The sequence below is a fragment of the Pocillopora damicornis genome, chromosome 11, assembly GCF_964200805.1.
Source record: "Pocillopora damicornis chromosome 11, jaPocDami1.2, whole genome shotgun sequence".
NCBI classification, from domain to species: Eukaryota; Metazoa; Cnidaria; class Anthozoa; order Scleractinia; family Pocilloporidae; genus Pocillopora; species Pocillopora damicornis.
Window position 1 is genome coordinate 12,480,729 of NC_142680.1, and position 22,500 is coordinate 12,503,228.

A 22,500-nucleotide genomic window follows, 5' to 3' on the forward strand; every position below is an offset into this window, starting at 1 on the left:
TCCTGATATCGATAAACTATCGGACCGTGTTTTATCAAGATAAAAACACCTGAGCGAAAAGAACAACTTTATTTATCAAAACAAACTGGATTCCGTTAGCGCATTGTGTTCAAAGAAAATGGCTCTTAAAATTTTACGTAATGCATTCAAGAAATGATACAACTATTGAGTTTCCACATTCTTAAAAACACTACTTTGAATAGCTAAATGTTGTTACGGAAACTGTTTGTGGCGTGTATCGTATAAACGCGATCGCTGCAGCCAGGAGGCTGCAGTTAATTTGCATATAGGTATTGTTACGGGAAAATTCATTGATTTTCCCGTGTGTGTTATTCGGAACATATTCATTCGTAAACTTTCACATTTAACCATTTCAAGTCCTTTCATTTTAATAAATCAAAAAATGCATAAAAAAACAGTAGCTTTTGAATAGATTTTTGTTGTTACTCGCTTTCATCATGTGCACCTGCTTGTCGGCACTTTTGTCATTTATTACATGTTTTTTTTTAGGTAAATATAAGTGTTAATGGTCTTTCTGGAAACATTGGTTTTCATGGTAGATAGCAGCTGAGTTTAAACGCGTAAATTTAATTTCTTTTCACGCGATAGTTTCCAAAACAACCTTGCATAAATAAGCAGAAACTTTTAATTGCTTTTCCGTTTTCTATTTCCTAAGCTGCGCTGCTGCAATTAAGACAGGTATTGTTTTCTATATTAGAGCTGTAAAATCGCACCTAATTTCTTACGTTAATGGCCTAGAGTTTATTGCATCCGTCTTTTTAATTTTGAGATTCTTTCCGTCGTAGAAACAGATGGAATATTTAAGTAGTTTTCGTTTAACTTCAAAGAGACTTTTTTCCGCTCCTTTGTGTCCTTATTCAAATATTGCGATTTGTGTAACAATAGCACTTCACACCAGTTACTTCTTAAGCAAGTACCTTGTACAGCTTTGAGGATTACAAACTAGAGTATGCTAGAGGTCATGTCGCTTGTTGGCCTGACCTAGAATAAAAGTACTGTGGAACAAAAGATTGTCTTATCCTTGACGTCCGTATAAGCTCGCTCGAAGTAGATCTCCGTGTACCAGGAAATCGTGACGAGTTTCCGTTCTCGCTGCCGAGTCGTCTCTACAGAGTTAGTTCCCCCAGTTGTTATTGTTCCGTCCGCGAAGACTCAGTTTTCTAGTTTTGGGGTGAAAAACTTATCGTCACAGTATTAAAAAGTATTTTCTGGAATATTTGAGCCATTTCGTTAAAAAAAGGCCAAAATGATGATTAATATCGATCTTGATACTCCATCACATAATTGTTCCTGCACCTTTAAGTGTTTTAGGGCTGTTAAGCTATACAAACCTGTCTGCTGGTCGGACTGCGTTATCGTTGGTTTCGATCAAGACAGCGAATATTTATTAAATTCAGAAAGCTCTCTACGGCGCAGGATGAGGAGTACCCAAAAGTTTTATTCTATATTTAACTTGCTCTATCTAAGTACTTTTAAGCTGCAATAGACTTGACTCTAGATCAGGTCCCACATAAGAAAAAATAGCTTTCAACCACATGTACCTCACTCCTCACAAATTTTAATGCTCACGATAAGGTATTTTGAAAGTTCTATAACTCGGTTAAAGTTTTACAGAATGCAATCGTTTTACCTTTGAAGTATTTAAATAAAGCCATTCTTAAAATGTAAAATAATCAGCTTTGTAGATTGAGAAATAAGGATTTGGGAGCGCTCGATATTTATAGCTTAACTAAACCCTGTGAGCAGGGTAACTGGGATACCTGGATGATAGTGGATCCTTGGAATAGAGTTTCCCTAATGGTCGCGGGTCGCGTGTCGCGGGTTTTAAAAAAGTCGCGGGTTTTGAAAAAAGTCGCGGTTTTTCTATAGCATGCCTATAAGCACTGGAAAAGCATTGAAAATAAAAAAAACCTAGTTAACAACAACAACAAAATAGTAATAAAAGCAAACAATACAGGAAATCAACCAACTATTATCAAAACTTTCCTGTAGGGTGATGTTGTTGCATTTTGAGCAGAGTCGAATTTTGCACTGGAAATGTCATCTTTTTTTTTTTTAACTCAAATAAATGTGACAAGTTTTGTAGACCCACATTTACCTGTATATATCTTTACCAAAACACAACAAGTTTTCTCATATTTGGCATAAAATGTTATAACTTTGTGAAAGCAATTATAGTTAGGTCGCTTAGCGTAATAATCGTTACCGGCCGGATAAAAGTACCACTTTTTGCATGGGGTCGGTTTGCTATATTATTTTAAAAAAAGTCGCGGGTTTTGAGAAAAGTCGCGTGTTCTATGAAAAGTCACGAGTTTTCAATAGAATGCATTTGTTTCTCAGTAAAATTCATTCCAACAAATTTAAACCGGATGCAAAAGACACCAGTTTTAAAATGACCGCGTTTTCTTGCTTCGGGACGGGGGATGGTTGAGGAAAGTCGTAGTAGCCTATCCTATTTCTTGTTCGCTTAGGTTGTCTAAAACATCTTTATATCTTATATTTGTTTGTTTATTTATTTATTTATTTATTCCTTCATTCACTTATTTATTTAATTACTGTAGATAAACTGAACTCTCTCTTGTGTTCAAACAACAACAACAGCAACAAGGCTATGAAATAAAGTTAAGGCGCTGGAACAGCATTGGAAATAGGAAACAAATCCTAGTCGGTTAACCAAAAAAACAACAATAAAGGAAATCAAAGAACAATTATAAAAACGTCCTGTAGGGTAATGTTGTTGCTAATATTAATGACGACTGTCTACGTTAGCATAATTTGAAAACCACTACTTGACGAAATGCGTGCAGTGTGAGCAGAGTCGAATGAGTGGTATTGTTCAATAGATACAGTGACTTTGCCATCAAAATAGGGATTTTTGCGACGAACATGTGACACATCTAGGTGGTAATAAGTGTTTTTAAATTCAACAGAGAAAACAGGTTGTCCCGTTGACTCGTCAAGTCGGATGAATCTGTGGTCAAAATGTCTAATCACCACATTGTTCGGGGAACTCCTCTCTTCCGCTTTCAATAGAGAACCACAACCATAGCACACTCTTACGTTGTTTGGTAGAACTATAAGTTCATAGGGGTGTGGTGATAACCCAGAATGCCACATATTTGACTGCTGAAACTGAAAAGCAGATTGAGGGGAAGCACTCATTTGCGGTGGATTGCCGTACTGGTGGGGTGGGTTGCCGTACTGTTGCGGTTGGTTGGAGTACTGTTGCGGTGGATTTCCGCACTGCTGCGGTGGGTTAGGATACTGTGAAGCTGCATTATCATACTGTTACGATAGATTAGCATACTGTTGCGACGGATAGGCGCACTGTTGCGACGAACTGGCGTGTTGTTACGATTGGTTGGGGTAACGCTGCAGTGGATTTGCGCACTGTTGCGAGTGATTGGTATAGGGATGTGACAGAAACGTATGTGGCTGTGATTGGCCGGTGTCCGTTTGCGAAGCATTGGCGTGCAACTGCCGAGCAGGACCTGGTTGATTGGATCGTTTCGGAACAGAACGAGACGTACCTTTTTTTCCTTTTCCGGCTTTTTCTTGTGGTGGCCGATGTCCAGAAGAAGGATCCACCAAATTACCTCTTAGCTTTGACATCTCTTTGCCCAGCTGAGTAGCACGTGAGATCTCTTGTTGGTGACTCTTTTTCCTTCGTTCTCCATAGCTTGGGCCACTCCCACCTTTTGTGTTCCCTGACTTGAATGCCTTAAGTTCTGCTTCCAGCATGACACTGTCTCGCACGTCAGCTTGAGCTGCATCGAGCAGAGATAGATTACTCCGATCCCGATGAGACCAGCTAGCGTGTATGAACTCCGCTTGATTCATTCTCGGAGCCGCTTCATTTGGAGAGAAAGCACGGAAAATGAACTGTCTTCGACTGTGCCACCAGTCGACCCATGAAGAGAGGAACGACCTTTCAGGTTTGTTTTGTATAAAGCTCTCCAGGGAATCCTTGGCCGAACAATAGGTCTCCACCATTCGTGCCGCCAGTAGGGCATCGCACAGTTCTTTAAACTGTTGAGCTTCTTCATTGTCCTTTAATTTCTGTGCCATTTTGTTACGATTTTCTTTGAAGTGAAATTCACAACTTTTAACTCTTTCCAGAACCTCCTTACCATAGACTCTCTCCAGGCCGTTCATATTTGCCCCGGCCATATCCGTACACCATCCGATTGGAATAAATACGGTATCTTTTGTTCCTATCGCCTGACTGAGAGCTTCATTAAATAGCATCCAAAATAACTCAATGTTTTCAGAATCTTCGCGTTCAGCTTCCATTACTGCCAGTACAACCTGTCGCTTTAGGAGTGGATGGTACGTACTAGCAGTAAGCGTAACAAAGTTCTTGCATCTCTTTACTTTACCATCGAAGTAACAATACTCGTCTTTCATGAAGTGGTCGCCTTCTCTGTTCATATTTTCAGCGATCAGCATTCGAACATTGCTGGTTTTAAAGACGTAAGACGGTAATTTTGGATTACATCGCCAGTCATTTATTCTGAAAACTAACAGCTGGTCCTCTTTATCACAATATTCTTTGAACGTTGCAACAGCTTCGAAGTTTTCTCCCTCAGGGTTTGCTGTTTTCTTGAGATCTTGCTTCCGGTTTTCAATCCATTTTTTATCTAAGATTTGCGATGCCTCATTTACTACTTTATTCCAATCTTCGCCGCTTCTCAACGCTGATAGGACAAACGCAGACTGTACCTGGGAAGGTTTCCTTTCGGGATTTTTTCTTAATATGTCTTCCACCCGTTCGGTTGGCTTTGACGCTTTCTCTTGTATTGGACACGTGTGTTCTCCACAGTGGAAAACTTTTATGTTCTTTTTACTTATTTTAAGGTATCGCCGTGCAGGACATGCCACATAAACCATTTCTTCTCCACATACTCTACAGGAAGCCATATCGCCTTGTTTTTTTACTTGCGTTCTGTTAATTACCCCGTACTGAATCCTAAATGGGCACTTGTCGTTCTCACATTTAAATGAGCCTTGACAGTCCGCGTATCTCATTAGGCCTAGGTCTCTCCAACTACTTTGAGAGCTTTTCTTCCATTTTCGTCCATCCGTTTGCAGCACGTTAACTTTTTTGGAAGCGCCCTTGACTATGGTATACGCGCAGAGGCCATCGATGCCCGCCGGAAGATAGGAAACCTTTGCTGAATCCACTCCCTCCCACAAACTAGGATCGAACCTTTTAAGCTTTTTGGCTTTGACGGTGTCAGCCTCGTAATGGGTTGACTCTTCGTCGCTGTTGCTGCTGCTGCCGCCAGAGATGTGATCATTCCTCGGGAGCTTGGCACTACTAGGAGAATAGATACTGTGGCTCAACTCCTCGTCACTGTTGATATCCTTGCCATCGCTTTTGTTTTAAAGAATGCAATTTACAGTAGATAAATAAGTTGAACATTTTAAAACTGCAGCTCCATTTAGCAAAATGTAGCGATTACTTGCCGTTTTCAATTGTTGGGCGGAAAAACAATTGACTGGTTTGGCTAAAATAATTTAGTGGACTAAGCAGGCAACCCCGAAGTGCACCCACTCTGAGCGAAACAGTTCCAATCAGCCATCTTCTCATTTGTCATTGGCCAATTCTTATTGTACGCGGGCATGTCCTCTCTATATATTTGTCATATCAGTCATACAGCAAGCCCTTTTATGCTTAATAAAATAAAATACACTGAAAAATGCTACTGAGCTAGCGTAGCCGGGAACTAGCCAATATCATATCAGGGAAAATGTTAAAGGGAACAGCAACATTTATAACAGTGGACTGGGTTCTAATATTTTCTTACTGGGAACCAATTCCCTACCTTAATTTGTCTTCGAAGAGAACCTTGCTGCATTCAGCTTTATGTGACAGATCTTTGCCTTGCTCCGGCTTTGTTGGTGTATTTTCTGTAGAACTTAGTTTTCCTAGTGATACTGTAAGATCTATAACATCTGTATCTTTTCGTGACTCCTACAAGGCAAATTCATATAACATTTGTAAGCGTCATTCCCTTCAATCGAGCAGAAAAGCACTGGAAACTAATCCCTGATAGCTGTCTACTTTTCGGTCGATGAATCAACTATAAAGCTTTCAAGTTCTCAGTTGCTGTTTCGTAAAAATGTTCTGCGCTCTAACTTGCTGATACAGCTTAAAGCATCGGGAAAAACGCCTTTGTTAAGCATGTTGAACTTTACTTACATATCGGCTGAATTTGAGCTAATTTAAACGAGTCTTGTAAAATAGTCCTTATGTGTTTACAATCTGCTACAATCGTTGTATACACGAAATCGACAAGATAGGTGATTCAAGAGGAGTGCAGATAGACGGTCAATAATTTTGAAGACAGTGCGAGAGGGCCAAAAGGCTGAAAGGCAAGCCATCTGATTGAAGTTATAATTATGCGGGTTTCAAGTTGCTATTCGTTGAGGTTTGGTGGTCAGAGTTATGGTAGAACAATTTTTAATTTCTTCTTTTTTGACGATCCAAAATATTCTGTAACGTGTTATGTGATTCTTGTGATCGCTGTTTATTTGATTTAGACTGATCAACAAAGACTACATTCTACGCGAATGACTTCTTCATTACCCCGCTGCACGCACAAAAATGTCACGCAATTTTATTTATCGTCACTTGCGAATTACAGTAAACACCCTTATGTTGACTCGGGATACTGAACATTGATTTCAGGATTCCGGCTGATCATGCATGTTCTTATTTACTGGGTGTTTTGTGAGAAATTATCCTGAAAGTGTTCTAAAATTGTTCTTAAAATTGTTTCACAAAAAGTATACATTATATATCACTAGAGGTTTAATTAATGTACAATGTTTTATAGCTTGCACTAAAAAATAAATTTCAATAATTAAACATGAATTTCCTTAGTTCTCTAGACCAGCTTTCTTATTCTGGCATCCACTTTCACTTATATATAAGAACATGTTGTATTTTTCTGAATTTGTTCTTATATAAACGGTGCTCAATTTGCCAATTTTCAGCCTGATGTTCTTGATAGCCACATGTTCTTATATATGGGTGATGTAATCCTAGTATTCAGGGCCATAGCTAGCAAGAGGCAAGACAAGGGACTTGCCTTGCCTAGGATTTATCCCATTGAGGAAAACCCTGAGGAAACTAAAAGAGGATGTGCAACATATTTTTCCAATCTTAAAAGTGTAGATATCCTGAATTGTATGGTGAAGTTGAAAAGTGACTTCTCAGTCCATACATACCAGAGGTGGAAATAGAAAGTTTTTTCTTTCATCAAATTGGAACCATCATTATTTAACTTAGCATCTCATTTCAAAATATGCCTGAACAAGATACTTCATAAAAAAGAGCTTATAGATTTTGCAGTTTCCTGGTGAATGCTTCCACACCCTGCCCCTTCCTTATGACAAAAATCTGGCTACAGCCCTGGTGCTTTCTACTGTTAAATGACAGAGATTAATAAAGTATGACTATGTTATGTATGTATTTTACTGAATTCTCTGTAAGAAAAAATGTGATATGTTATTTCATAAATTGGGTACCAATTAAACAGTCTTTACTCTCTGCATCTTGTTACAACTTACCAATGATGTTTGCTTCCTTTTGGATTTCTTGGCAGATGCTTCATGCACAGGAGAGGAATCCTCATCAGACGAGATGGAAATAAGCTGAGCTTTAGGTGATACTGTGCTGTCATCCTTACAAAATAGCTGAAACTATGACACCAACAGGTAGCAAATTATTATTTTGATTTTAACGAGTTGTATTAACTCCTCCAAGAGAGGATGTGAGAATATATTAATCCTTTTACAGATTCTGTATTGTTAGCATTTTATATGCTGTGAAGGGTTTTAGTCTATTATCAGTTATTAATATTATCTCTGATGTTAAATGTTTAGACTAGGGGCCAAATAAAAGCCAAGAAAATTGTATAGTAAATTTGCCCAGTAAACAATTTGTCGAAGTACCAGAAATACACTAAAATTAAAAATTATTGACTGTATATGTCTGTGTGTTTGTCTGTCAGGGTGGCCACAGCGAAGCAATTAAGCTGCCTTGAGCTCCAATTTCACAACAGAAGTTTTTACGATGAAATTTAACTAATGAAAGAGGTAGCACATACCTGTGGTTGACCTTTCCATATAGGTATCCCAGCACCATATTCTTCTTCATCCCACCATTCCATGTTAGGAGCCTTACTTTGCCTGTTCTGGGTCTGTGTTTAAAACATTGCCATGCAAATATTTAAAGGGAAAAATCTGGCAAGATAAATTTTTTGCCATAGGTTTGGCCTTCATCAGAAACAAGGTAGTACATTGTATAAAACATAATCACTATAGAAGCAAACACTCAAGAAAAGTGTCTTGGCCTTGCCATTACAGTGATCCAGTGATCATATTATTGGGTTCAAATTGTGTTTGATTCCTATTGTCACTCTGAAAGTATAACTGTATTAATCCAGTTTTTTTCGGCTGACTCACCAATATCAAAAGATACAAGAATTGTTTTAAATTTATTTAAACTCAAAGCAGGCAAAACTTTTTTTAACAAAGTGTTGTCCAAACGATTGCTGATAATTTTTTTTTGGAGGTGATGGCCCTTCTGTCATTTCAACTTAAATGCTGTGAGTATCAGGGGACGACCTGGCCACATCTGCATAGCTACTACCACCATTCTAGAAAAGAGAAATAAAAGCTACACTACAATCTGCAGAATGCTTAAAATTGCTGAGGTCATTTTTTTTACCTCTTTCCAAGGCTTGATCACAACATAGTGGTCTCCACTATGACCAAAGAAAAGAGTACCATTACTGACCCCTGATTGTGGTTCAATACTCTTAATACAATCTTTGGTGTCATTCTGAAAAATAATCAAAGTGTGGACCTCAAACACTTTTTTGTAGTAGTGGTAAGGGTAGGGGGTGGCCAGGTTGGTTAGGGGTCAGAAAAGTTGGAGAAACAATACATTTTGGTGCTGTTTCTAATGGCAATCACACGAAAACATTGATATCTTAGCCAACCAGATTACAAATATGTCTGTCTTAAGACATCACAAATGTAATGTTTAATCATAATGGTTTTCTACTTGAAATGTAATCCTTTTTTAAAACTCAAATAAATGTAAGAAGTGTCGTAGACCCACATTTAACAAGTTTGCTACATGTTTTGCATAAAATGTTATAAATTTGTGAAAGCACTATGCAATAATGACAACAACTTACCCCATGTACTGTCTACTGTACTGTAAATTTTAAGTACGTTAGCCAAAGCAGAAATCACCATGTCAGTCACATAATTCTTCTTAAACTTTTCCAGTGCTTCCAGCCAGGTTTTCGGCTTCACTGTGTCCTGGAAGTCGACCTCACACAAGAAATCGAATCTGTCCAGTCCATTTTCCTGCCAGATTACATTCATCATATGAGAGAAAGAACATCAATAACAAAAGGCTGCAAAAAGGCCGCCCTAGATCATGCATGTTGGTTGATCTAAGTTTCGTAAAATAATTATAAAGTTTATTTCCGCTTTCAAATGCTGCTGCTTATTGAGAAGTGATAAATAATAAAATAAATTTTCAACGCACCGTACATTTCTCTTGTTGTTGCTTTCAATTAAGGTTTTTTCACACAATTACAATTTGTTTAAGCTCGTATATATGCGTTTTTTTGTAAACATAGCAATATAATTTTCTCAACTGAAATCAAAACTAAGTTTGAACCGTCTAAAAAATTCTCATCAAATTCGTACACCACCCCTGTCATTGTAGCCCACAAAATTTTTTAAAAGTTTAGTAATTAATGCTATCATAAATGCAACCTCCTGTCTTGGCGCTCACATGGTTGCCTCGTTTGCTCGTTCGGTTCTTGTCCAGATGTGAGCGTAGAACGCGTTTGGGAACTTTTAAGAACCCCTTAGAAGCTAGCGTTGCTCATATATATATATATATATATAAGTATCTTATATTTTTTGGCAGCCGAGTACAAGCTTTAGTGATTCCAACATGGTGTCTTTCTTCACAAACAGTTTGCATCCATCAGACTTTTGTTCTTCAGTCTCACGGTAGTAGTGTTGTTCAATAGACTGCATAAAGCATGTTTCGTGTTGTTCTGTACTACAAGAAACTCAACACGCCTTGTTGGAGGCACGCAACATACTAGCAGTGAAATCACTGCATATTTTTAATTAAGCCAATAACCAAATAAGGTAAGCTGTCAATCAAATTGTACATATCGTAACAAAGCATATGCAGTTTTGTTTCAGATTTCTGGTTTTTCTTTTTTACAACAAGTGTACGTTTTTCAACTAAGACATTGGCATACTTGGCATACAAGGCATTCAAGGCTTTCATGGCTTTCAAGCGTTTGCGACTCAATCTGTTCCAAAATTACCGCTCAACAACATCTTTTAGTGTGGATTGGCCGCGAGCAATACGACTTGTGTATGCCTCTGTAAGTATTTTGGGCGTTTGCGCTATAATGCTCCAGGTGATCGTCATCCAAACACGTTGTAATACAAAACGACTGACCAAAGAGTTTTATTAGCAAAAATCTCGTGGTTCGTCATGTGACCCGGCCCTGTCCGTGCATGACAACGTCAATCATCATCAAGATAACACGCGTGATCAGCATGTGAACACCTCATTGGATCGCAGTTAGTTGTCATGGTGCTGAGGGCCCAGTGACCATTGGGTACTATTGCGCAATTTTTCCATTTTGTGGCGGAAGAAAAAAAAAAGAAAAAAACAAAGGAATTTTATGACTGGGCTACCACAGGTATCCCATTAATTATGGGGGTCACAGAAGACAAATTGAGCAGTTTTGGGTGACCTTTAAAATTGTCTCGTAAAAATAAAAAAAATAAAATTGATCGAAACAAATGTGATATTTGTACATGGGATAGAATTGTTGACTTTCTCTGAAAAACTTAGGGAAATCGGTGCAGGAGCGAAATTTGCCTTTTACGTTCTTTCGCGGACAGCCTCTTAATGTCGCAAGTCAGTGGTATAAAATCAATGGCATGATTGTTAACGAGAAGAAGCACCAAGCTCTAATCCTGGGGAAAACTGAGCACAATTTTTGTTTCCCAGTAAAGAACTCGATAGATATATTTAGGATGACAATAGATAATAGGTTCTCTTTTAATAATCACGTATCAGTTATCTGTAAGAAAATAAATAATCAATTTAACGCTCAGATTTCGGAAACTTATTGATAAGGAGACGCTATTGAAGCTTTATAAAGCCTTTATTTTGCCGCATATATTCCGCAAACTGTTCTTCTGTTTGGCATTTCTGTGGTGTGCGCAATGCCAACAAAGTAGAAAATCTAAATAAGCGCATTCTTAGGGTTATACTACAGGACTACAGCTCTCCATATGACATTCTGCTAAAGAAAGTTAACTTAAAATCTCTATTCATTAGACGCCTCCAGAACTTCATGATCACGTTATATAAGAGCCTGTTCTTTACAAAGTATTCAGGTTATTTAAAAGATATGTTCACCGTACGGTCTTCATCCTACAATTTGCGCGGAAATCATATCCTGGCCCTTCCCAACCCAAAAACAACGACTTACGGTCTGCACTCACTTTTCATAAGTAGCTAGCAACATATGGAACTCTCTCCCGGACACTAACAAAACATTAAATTTTCAAGAATTCAAGGAGGAGATCCTCAGATATGAAGTTTTTTCACAGTAGATATACAAGTTACATTTCCCTCTGCATGCACAATGTGGTATATAGTTTATAAATAATGTTGGAATTCATTAGTAGCTTTGTATCCTCAGCCAATATATTAGTAGCTCCGTTTCATTAGCTCCTTATCAGTTGCCCCTATTTCAATAGCTCCTTATTAGTGGCCCCTTTATCTTTAGCTCCCTATCAGAAACTCCGTTTCAGTGGCTCCTTATCAGTACCTCCGTATCATTAGCTCCTTATCAGTAGCTCCTATTCAGTTGCTCAGTATTAGTAGCTCAGTATCAGAATCTCCTTATCAGTAGCTCCTGTATCAGTAGCCCTGACATCAGTAGCTCTGTTTTAGTAGCACTGTATCAGCAGCTCCTCATCATTAGCTACGCAATATTAGCCCCGTAACAGTGGCTCCTCATTAGTTGCTCGGTATTAGTAGGTCATGTATTAGCAGCTCCGTATCACTAGCTCTCTAGCTCCTGTATCCGAAGCTCCGTATCACAAACTCCGCGCCAGAAGCTTCTTATGAGTAGCTCCGCATCACTTCCTTCATATCAGTTACCCCTTATCAGTAGCTTCTAATCAGTAAGTCTGTGTTAGTGGTTCTGTATTAGTAGCTCTGTATCAGTAGCTCTGTATCAGCGGCGCCATGAACTCTTCTTCAGTAGGTCCTAATCAGTAGCTCCATTCTAATAGCTGCGTATTAGGAGCTCCATATTAGATACTCTGTATCAGTAACTACCCATCGGTAGCTCCCTATCATTAGCTCCTTATAATGAGATACCAATTAGTAGCTTTGTAAAAGTAGCTCCATATTAATAGCTTTGTGTAAGTTGTCCCGTATCAGTAGCTCTATATCCGAAGCTCCTATTCCTATGTCAGTGGCTTCCATTAGGTACTCTATATAGGTAGCTCTTTTCTAGTATCTCGAAATGAGTAACGCTGTAGCTGTAACTCAGTATCAGTAGCTTCTCATAGGCTGCTCCGAATCAGTAACTCTGTGTCAGAGCCTCCTGCATCAGTAGCTTCGTTTTAGAAACGCATGCAGTATCGGTTGCTCCCTACAGTAGCACCGTTTCTGTAGCCTAGTACCAGTAGTTCCTATCAGTGTCCCAATATCTATAGTTCCGTATCATTTTCCCAGTATCAATAGCTCCATATCAGTATCCGTTACAGAATCTTTGTATCAGTGGCTGCATATCAGTAGCCTCCTGGCTGTCATAAACATCTATACGCGCGTCAATCACTTATGTCACGTCACAATCACTAAGTAACTAATTACTTCACTTTCATTGTACGGTTCAGTCTGGTTGATAATAAACTTAGTCAGTCTGATCAAATATCAGCGAAATATCTCTGAAACTGGTAGTAGGTCTGTATAAGTAGTTCCTTATCAGTAGATCCTGCGTTACTAGATCCTTCATTACTAGCCCCGTAACAGCAGCTGTGTATTAGTAGCTGCATATCAGTACCTTCGTAAAAGTGCACAGATCTGTATCAGGATTTATAGCTTTATAATAGTAGCTCCGTTTCAGTAGTTCCTTATCAGTACTGGCAGCGTATCAGCAATTAAAAAGGGTGGCCTTATTTTCACTACTGCTCAGGTAGTGGTCATAACTGCGAAGATCGCCTCCATATTCATCTGTTATCCTCAGTTTACATTTGATTCTCATATATTTTCAGTTAGTTATTTATCACTTTATGGGTTTATTTGAGACCAACATAATGACCAGCTCCCACTTGGCTTGTTAGCTCATTTGGTAAAGCGCTGCACTGGTATCGCAGAGGTCATGGGTTCATATCCCATATTGCTTAGGTAATGTTCATAACTACGAAGATCGCTTCCATATTCAATTCTTCACCCACAGTTCACAGATATGATTTTTATATATTTGAAATAATTCCCGTGCTCTTTTAAATAGCTTCTTTTTTCTAACGCCAAAAATTATCCGTCTAATGTTGGAAGAACTGTCTGTACTCTTAAAACAAGAATTTGTGTTTTCCCAGACTTAAGTCCTCAATTTGTCCACAGAGTTCGTCACACGCCGCCATATTGAATTTTCAAAAATAACCACATGGAATATCACAGGGTCCTGTTCGACCTTAACCTCTAACGTCATCAGACAAGTGGTTTGTGGTGGTTCTTTTCTGTGGCAGGCCTACGATAGGATTTGGCCGGCTTTCATTTTTCCCTGGTTAAGGCAAAACGACGATTTCATTAATTCTTGAAATGCCTGCAATTTTTGCCTTTTTCCGTATCTCTGAACAATATATGATTTGCCAGTAATCGGATCTTTGTGATTGCACCAGGTTGTTTCGACGCGAAAAATACACGATTTTGGTGAGAGATCATCGCTTTTTCGCCGCCAGTTTATCACAAATGGATTTAGATAATGTTGTTACAAAGGAAGCGTTCGTTTTGGTGTGATTAATCATGAAATATGTCATAAAATCTACCGATTAACTCCCTACCTTGCGTAAGGTTTATTTTGAAATTAACATCGCTCTATGGTCTTTACATAACACATAATGACGTTTAAACTTTACTGGAACAATTTGAAATAGTACTTGCCAACGACACACAACAGAACAACAGAACTGAATGCACTGTTGCTGCACAATCCCTTCCAATGCTACACTCAGTTGCAACGTATCCCACGGAATCGTCTTTAGGTTTCTTGCTTGGACAACATTTTTTCTGGACTAAGGCTCCATCGTGAGTTCCTTTCTAAAATTAAAAGCCTATTTTTTGTTAATTTTAAAATCCCTTTTTTTCCATATTTCTTTTCCTCTGCGCACAATACTTTGGCGTTCGCAACTGTTCGCGGCAAATAAATTTTTCTCCACAAATGCAAATCTGAGGGTCTAATGCTGTCAACCGGTAGCCGTAAAACAAACATGAATTTTACCCGTTGGTCGTAAAAGTTGACCAATTTTAATCGTTAGACGTAAAAAAGGTTTACTGTAACAGATAGCCGTAAAAGCCATCACCCCACTGAGACTCCCAAACCGTGTTTGTTTCAATAAAAACTCTATCTACTTCCTTTCTCTACTTAAATCTTTTTGTGAAGTTTTATATGAAATAATTCATATTTGTACTGCGGTTGTAGATGAAAGTGAAATGTGATCATCGCAGTAAATATTCCAATTTAAGCAATTGGAAAGAAGAAGCCTGAAAAAAATCAGGGCTTCAACGGGATTCGAACCCGTGACCTCCGCGATACCGGTGCGATGCTCTACCAACTGAGCTATGAAGCCACACATTGGGAGCGAGGTCAATTTATTGAGTTCATATCTTCCCGTGCAGTGAAATGATGTGAAGTTTTAAATGAATAATTCATATTTGTACTGCGGTTGTAGATGAAAGTGAAATGTGATCATCGCAGTAAATATTCCAATTTAAGCAATTGGAAAGAAGAAGCCTGAAAAAAATCAGGGCTTCAACGGGATTCGAACCCGTGACCTCCGCGATACCGGTGCGATGCTCTACCAACTGAGCTATGAAGCCACACATTGGGAGCGAGGTCAATTTATTGAGTTCATATCTTCCCGTGCAGTGAAATGATGTGAAGTTTTATATGAAATAATTCATATTTGTACTGCGGTTGTAGATGAAAGTGAAATGTGATCATCGCAGTAAATATTCCAATTTAAGCAATTGGAAAGAAGAAGCCTGAAAAAAATCAGGGCTTCAACGGGATTCGAACCCGTGACCTCCGCGATACCGGTGCGATGCTCTACCAACTGAGCTATGAAGCCACACATTGGGAGCGAGGTCAATTTATTGAGTTCATATCTTCCCGTGCAGTGAAATGATGTGAAGTTTTAAATGAATAATTCATATTTGTACTGCGGTTGTAGATGAAAGTGAAATGTGATCATCGCAGTAAATATTCCAATTTAAGCAATTGGAAAGAAGAAGCCTGAAAAAAATCAGGGCTTCAACGGGATTCGAACCCGTGACCTCCGCGATACCGGTGCGATGCTCTACCAACTGAGCTATGAAGCCACACATTGGGAGCGAGGTCAATTTATTGAGTTCATATCTTCCCGTGCAGTGAAATGATGTGAAGTTTTATATGAAATAATTCATATTTGTACTGCGGTTGTAGATGAAAGTGAAATATGATCATCGCAGTAAATATTCCAATTTAAGCAATTGGAAAGAAGAAGCCTGAAAAAAAAAATCAGGGCTTCAACGGGATTCGAACCCGTGACCTCCGCGATACCGGTGCGATGCTCTCCCAACTGAGCTATGAAGCCACACATTGGGAGCGAGGTCAATTTATTGAGTTCATATCTTCCCGTGCAGTGAAATGATGTGAAGTTTTATATGAAATAATTCATATTTGTACTGCGGTTGTAGATGAAAGTGAAATGTGATCATCGCAGTAAATATTCCAATTTAAGCAATTGTAAAAAAGCCCTGATTTTTTTTTCAGGCTTCTTCTTTCCAATTGCTTAAATTGGAATATTTACTGCGATGATCACATTTCACTTTCATCTACAACCGCAGTACAAATATGAATTATTTCATATAAAACTTCACATCATTTCACTGCACGGGAAGATATGAACTCAATAAATTGACCTCGCTCCCAATGTGTGGCTTCATAGCTCAGTTGGTAGAGCATCGCACCGGTATCGCGGAGGTCACGGGTTCGAATCCCGTTGAAGCCCTGATTTTTTTCAGGCTTCTTCTTTCCAATTGCTTAAATTGGAATATTTACTGCGATGATCACATTTCACTTTCATCTACAACCGCAGTACAAATATGAATTATTTCATATAAAACTTCACATCATTTCACTGCACGGGAAGATATGAACTCAATAAATTGACCTCGCTCCCAATGTGTGGCTTCATAGCTCAGTTGGTAGAGCATCGCACCGGTATCGCGGAGGTCACGGGTTCGAATCCCGTTGAAGCCCTGATTTTTTTTTTTTTCAGGCTTCTTCTTTCCAATTGCTTAAATTGGAATATTTACTGCGATGATCACATTTCACTTTCTTCTTAAATCTTTTTCTAATCAGCCTTTTCAAAATTCTTCCACATCAATTATAAAAGTCAAATAGTACAATTCCAGTAACATTGATCGATCTTTCCGAGAGCTGTCATCCCGCTCCAACAACATTTCAAAAAAGGCAACGAAGCGAGAAGCAAATCGGATCTACTACATTTGGTAAAATTTCCGCACAACCCCATACTATTGTAAAAACAAATCTTACGATTTGTTGTTTTTGTCATTGTTTTTTCTCTCCAAGAACTGAATGTATAATGTAGTATGGGGCTGTGAGGAAATTTTACCGAAAATTTTGAATACAAAACAATGAAATCTCAATGAAACGAGAGTAGAAGCTGAAATGGTAATAATAATTTAACAAGAGAAAAAACTACAGATATGAAAATAATACTAAATGATAACCATGAAGTGCTGCAATAAATTAGAACACATAAGGTTTGAAAACTTATTGAAAGATGGTTGTGAGTATAAATCTAAGAAAAAAATTAATATCAGACTTTCAAAAAAACACTTGCAAAATAGATGAAATTCAGCTCGGTTTTGTTCTCAGAAGATTCTAGCGCCAGACCCTATCAGATGTGTGGCCAAATATTGACTTTCCCAGAGAAGAAGGACTTGATGCACAACGTGGTTACCAAATCCAACAGAATCAGCTGCATATCAATGCACTGGGCGACCACCACAAATCAGCCCAACCAGACTGGGAAAAAAAAATTCTCGATGGCTCCTCTCAATAACATGCACAAGGGTCACTGTTGATGACAGCGGTTAGCTCGACCATTATCTTGCCTCTCCCGCCAAATTAGCCATTTGACCAGATTACTTCGACTAATAAGACCTTTCAACACGACTGACGGAACTGCTAAAACACTTCTGAAGCTAATAGAGGTCATTACCAGAAATCACGGACATTTTGCGTCGGTGTCACAAGGGATTTGAACCCTTCGCGGATTTGGACCCCCCCCAGTCTATATCCGCTGGCGGGTATGGACCCCCTACGCAGGTTTGGATTCCCCCTACCAAACTTTCCTTTTGAGCATCGTTTATATCGTATTTAGTAACTAATTCTATTTGCAAGCTTTTTGTCGATGTTCTTTTCAATCACAACACAACATTCCTCAATAAAGGTAAAGAAAAACAGCCATTTCGTTCCAATTCTGCTGCATTTATCATAGCGAGTCGTACAGTATACGCAAGAATTAGATGCGAACAAACTACTGCATTCGAACTATTGAAATTGTTACGATAAATCTTTGCTTCCTCTGATGCGAATCAACATATACGAGACGTCATAACAGTAGTGGAGACTATTGCGTCCACTCACAAAAAAACAGCCTGATTTTCTAAAATAATAACATCAAACAGTTTCTGAACAGAACGAAGAAACTACTCCTACTACAAGTCGTCTGTAAAGCCTATGATAAGTAAAAATGTTTCTGATTGAAAGACTGCTTTCGGAGCGGAAAAGCGGCAAAGTAAGTACTTACTGCCTCTTAAAAAGCTGCTGTTCCAAGGCTTGTCTTCAGCCGACCGTTTCACTCCTTATTTATTTTCTCAAAGGAGACAGAGTACCTTATCAAGTGGAAAGGATGGCCAATGTCATCATGTACCTGGGAGCCTGCCCTCCATCTATCTAAAGAGCTTATCAAGTGAGGTGAATTATTACCGCAACAACATGATTTTTTAGTTCATGCCAAAATGTAAAGAAAGCTTAAAAAGTCGAAGTAAATATAGTGCCTTTAGAACAAGACAGGCTTTTCAGTTGACTTCCAATATTTAAAAATGCCTTGTTTTTATTATAAGAATAATTAACATAAGCTGAAAAATTTATAACCCATTTGTTAATATTGTTTTAAACGATTTGTTTTTGTCCTAATAAATCTGTTTTCTGAATCTCTTTTAGACTTTATAAAAAGCCTCCACGGCCCTCAGAAAGTGAAATTGCTTCAGCATCTAAGGGTTTTTATCTGGCAGTCAAGTCACCTTTAAAATAAAATGCTGTCAAAGCGCAGCACACTTACACAGTTAACATAGGGCATGATGTCTATCGATATTTTTTTACTACAAAGGAATATCATCAAGGGACTCTCAATACACCATGCTCAGCTGAAAGGATTTTAACAAGTTGTCTCTACCCTATCATTCGTGGCATATATTTGGACTCTCATGGCTGAAGTATGGACGTCTTGTATTCTGCAGCATACACCTTTATTGATATCTGGCGGGCTATACCAGCAACTAAACTACTCGTTACATCTAGTTACAAGCTCGGCTTTTATAGGTACAGTTGAGGATCTAGAACGTTCCGTAACATTACAATAGATTCTACTTATGTATTGATTTAGGGATGACTCAGCATGACACAGCTACTTCTAGAACATTCTTGAAGGTCACACTACAATGGCCAGGGAAAGGCTGATGATTTTCCTTTAAAGATGAAAGTTTACCTTGGAAACTCACCAAAGCATTTCGTTGTGCAAGCAGGGAAACTTCTTCGAGCACCAAAAAGCCCCTTGAGATGGTATCTCTCACAATTAATACTAAAGCATGCAGTGAAGAATATTTACCAACTTAACTTTTAGCAAATTAATAATTTTTGTAACACCAACAAGGCATTTATATTTGGTTGATAGAGATACTTTTAAAGAAGGATAAACGGCTTTAACATTTGGATGTATTTAAGACATAGTACAACATGCTTGTCATCAATAACACTAAATTATGTTTTTATATGAAACTGAATGTGCTTTGAGGTGCTTTTAAGTTTCCATTTTGATTGATATTTATGTCCCCTGGTTTTCTGCTTTTTGAAAGGTGGCAGAATTTCAAGTGAATACAAGTCAAAGAGATATAAAATCAAGCTAAATAGAGGTTGTGCAGCAATGCCTCCCCTGTTGTTAGTGAAGGAGAGAAATAAGTTGGGTTTTGTTCATTTTGCAGAGTTCTTTCTTCCTCTCTATTTCTTTACAATCATATATCAACTTTTGCTTTTCTGCCTCTAGATCATTTTGTAACTTTTCTTCCAGTCTGAAAGCTCCTCTCTTGTGAGATTGTCCTTTTTGGCTTGCTTGGGTGAGTTTCTTGCGCCAATTCTGTGCAAATCCATAGTTAAACTTAACAAACCTGGAAACACAGTCCATGACAGACTTTCGTCCTTGATCATATATAGAACAGCCGTTCCAAATTAGGTCATCATTACCAGTCTCTTGCATTTTGATCGCGTTTTCAAGATGGCGGAAATTGCTGATGAACCTGATGAATATTTATCCGATGAAGAGACAGGTTCAGTTTCAAACACAAAAGAAAAAGGCAGCAGCAGAGGTGCAGCGAAATATAGAACCAAGTTCAACACAGAACGGGAAGGTTCATATCCAGTTAAACGTGTTCAAAGCGATCCATATTCGTTTTGGTGTGTTCTTTGCAATAAACGTGTTCGGTGCGATCACCAAGGATTAAAAGATGTTAAAGTCCATTGTGAAAGAGAATCGCACAAAATGGTTGTTGCACAGTCGAAAACAAGCACAGTTTTTCGCAGCAGCCAGCTTTACATCAACAGATGTCATAAAAGCAGAGGTTGTGGTTAGAAATTTCTTGATACAACATAATTTACCAATTGCTACAGCATGGCATCTTGGACCACTCTTCAAAAGTATTTCCCCAGACAGCAAAATTGCTCAGTCATATGCCTGGAGTGCAACAAAAACAGCTGCAATTAGCAATAAGGCTATGGGACCCCACTGCCATCGATACATAGTTGAACACTGCAAAAATCACCCATTTAGTCTTGGAGTTGACGGATCCAGTGACACTGATGTCAAGAAAATTAATCCAGTGACGATAAAACTGTTTGATATGGACAAGTCGAAATAACATGTGTATCACAACTGGTCGCAATGCATCCAAAGCAGAAGAAATCTTTAATGCTGTTCAAGAGAAATTCAGGGCGGACAGTATCCCTTGGGCCAATGCAGTAAGCCTTAGTGTTGACAACTCTAACTCCATGATCGGAAAGAACAATTCCTTTGCATCTCGGTGTAGGCAAAGAAATCCAGATATTTTTGTTAGTGGTTGCCCTTGTCATCTGGTGCACATAGCTGCCAGAAATGGTCACGACTCTTTTCCAAAAGTAATTGGTGCGAACATTGAAGATTTGCACATTGATCTCTACAACTGGTTTGAAAGAAGCACCAAGAGAAAAGGGGTATTACTTGAGTACATGGAGCTTTGTGGACATGAGTATGCCAAAATATTGAAACATGTGTCAACAAGGTGGCTGTCATTGGAAAGGTGTGTGCAGCAAACACTTGAAAAGTACAGTGGACTCAAGTCGTACCAAAGATTTTCAAGTGGTGAAACAGAGAATTAACTCTGAAGTGTAAATTAAAGTGCTATTTAAACCCATGAATAACCCACAGGGCGTTAGCCCTAATAAAGGGAAACAGGGAACCACACGAGGCAAAGAAAAAATCTTTTGACCTCGGTGGGAATCGAACCCACGACCTCCGGATTAGATCTACCGTTACTCTGCCGACTGAGCTACGAGGTCGCACAGAGAAAGTCGGGGACGATTTAGGATGGTGAATCGCGGCGAAGAGAAAGTAAGGGTACATATGAATGTTGTGCCGCGTAGCACTGGGAACACAAATGGTGAAACAGAGAATTAACTCTGAAGTGTAAATTAAAGTGCTATTTAAACCCATGAATAACCCACAGGGCGTTAGCCCTAATAAAGGGAAACAGGGAACCACACGAGGCAAAGAAAAAATCTTTTGACCTCGGTGGGAATCGAACCCACGACCTCCGGATTAGATCTACCGTTACTCTGCCGACTGAGCTACGAGGTCGCACAGAGAAAGTCGGGGACGATTTAGGATGGTGAATCGCGGCGAAGAGAAAGTAAGGGTACATATGAATGTTGTGCCGCGTAGCACTGGGAACACAAATGGTGAAACAGAGAATTAACTCTGAAGTGTAAATTAAAGTGCTATTTAAACCCATGAATAACCCACAGGGCGTTAGCCCACCGAGGTCAAAAGATTTTTTCTTTGCCTCGTGTGGTTCCCTGTTTCCCTTTATTAGGGCTAACGCCCTGTGGGTTATTCATGGGTTTAAATAGCACTTTAATTTACACTTCAGAGTTAATTCTCTGTTTCACCATTTGTGTTCCCAGTGCTACGCGGCACAACATTCATATGTACCCTTACTTTCTCTTCGCCGCGATTCACCATCCTAAATCGTCCCCGACTTTCTCTGTGCGACCTCGTAGCTCAGTCGGCAGAGTAACGGTAGATCTAATCCGGAGGTCGTGGGTTCGATTCCCACCGAAGTCAAAAGATTTTTTCTTTGCCTCGTGTGGTTCCCTGTTTCCCTTTATTAGGGTTAACGCCCTGTGGGTTATTCATGGGTTTAAATAGCACTTTAATTTACACTTCAGAGTTAATTCTCTGTTTCACCATTTGTGTTCCCAGTGCTACGCGGCACAACATTCAAAGATTTTCAAGGCTGCGAGATGCTTTCACTAATCCTCCTACAGAAGGTGCTCTGCTATTTCACCATGCATCAATTCCACTTTTCAACAACTTCAACAAACTGTTGCAATCTGAGGAGCCTATCATTCACATGCTTCATGATTCCACCATACAACTGGCACGGTCTCTGGCCAATAGGATCATTACGCCACAAGTTCTAAAGGATACACTAGTTACAGAACTGAATATGGATGATCCACAGATTTATAAGCCAGAGCATACAATCTTTAAGGGGGTTACCACAAAGTT

The 22,500-nt window shown here is 38.9% G+C and overlaps 4 pseudogenes across 1 annotated transcript in view; 2 read left to right on the forward strand and 2 right to left on the reverse strand.

Annotated features, from left to right (window-relative positions):
* The window catches only part of LOC149037578 (uncharacterized), a 124,332-nt pseudogene that overhangs the window by 27,225 nt on the left and 74,607 nt on the right, over nt 1-22,500 (reverse strand). Inside the window, exon 2 of the transcript XR_016181203.1 lies at nt 20,452-20,460. The product of XR_016181203.1 is annotated as an uncharacterized LOC149037578 (transcript). The remainder of the gene's footprint in view (nt 1-20,451; nt 20,461-22,500) is intronic.
* Nucleotides 1-22,500, forward strand: part of LOC149037579 (uncharacterized) — a 120,764-nt pseudogene that overhangs the window by 23,420 nt on the left and 74,844 nt on the right.
* LOC149037587 (uncharacterized) lies at nt 1,953-9,429 on the reverse strand (annotated as a pseudogene).
* The window catches only part of LOC149037588 (uncharacterized), an 838-nt pseudogene continuing 680 nt past the window's right edge, over nt 22,343-22,500 (forward strand).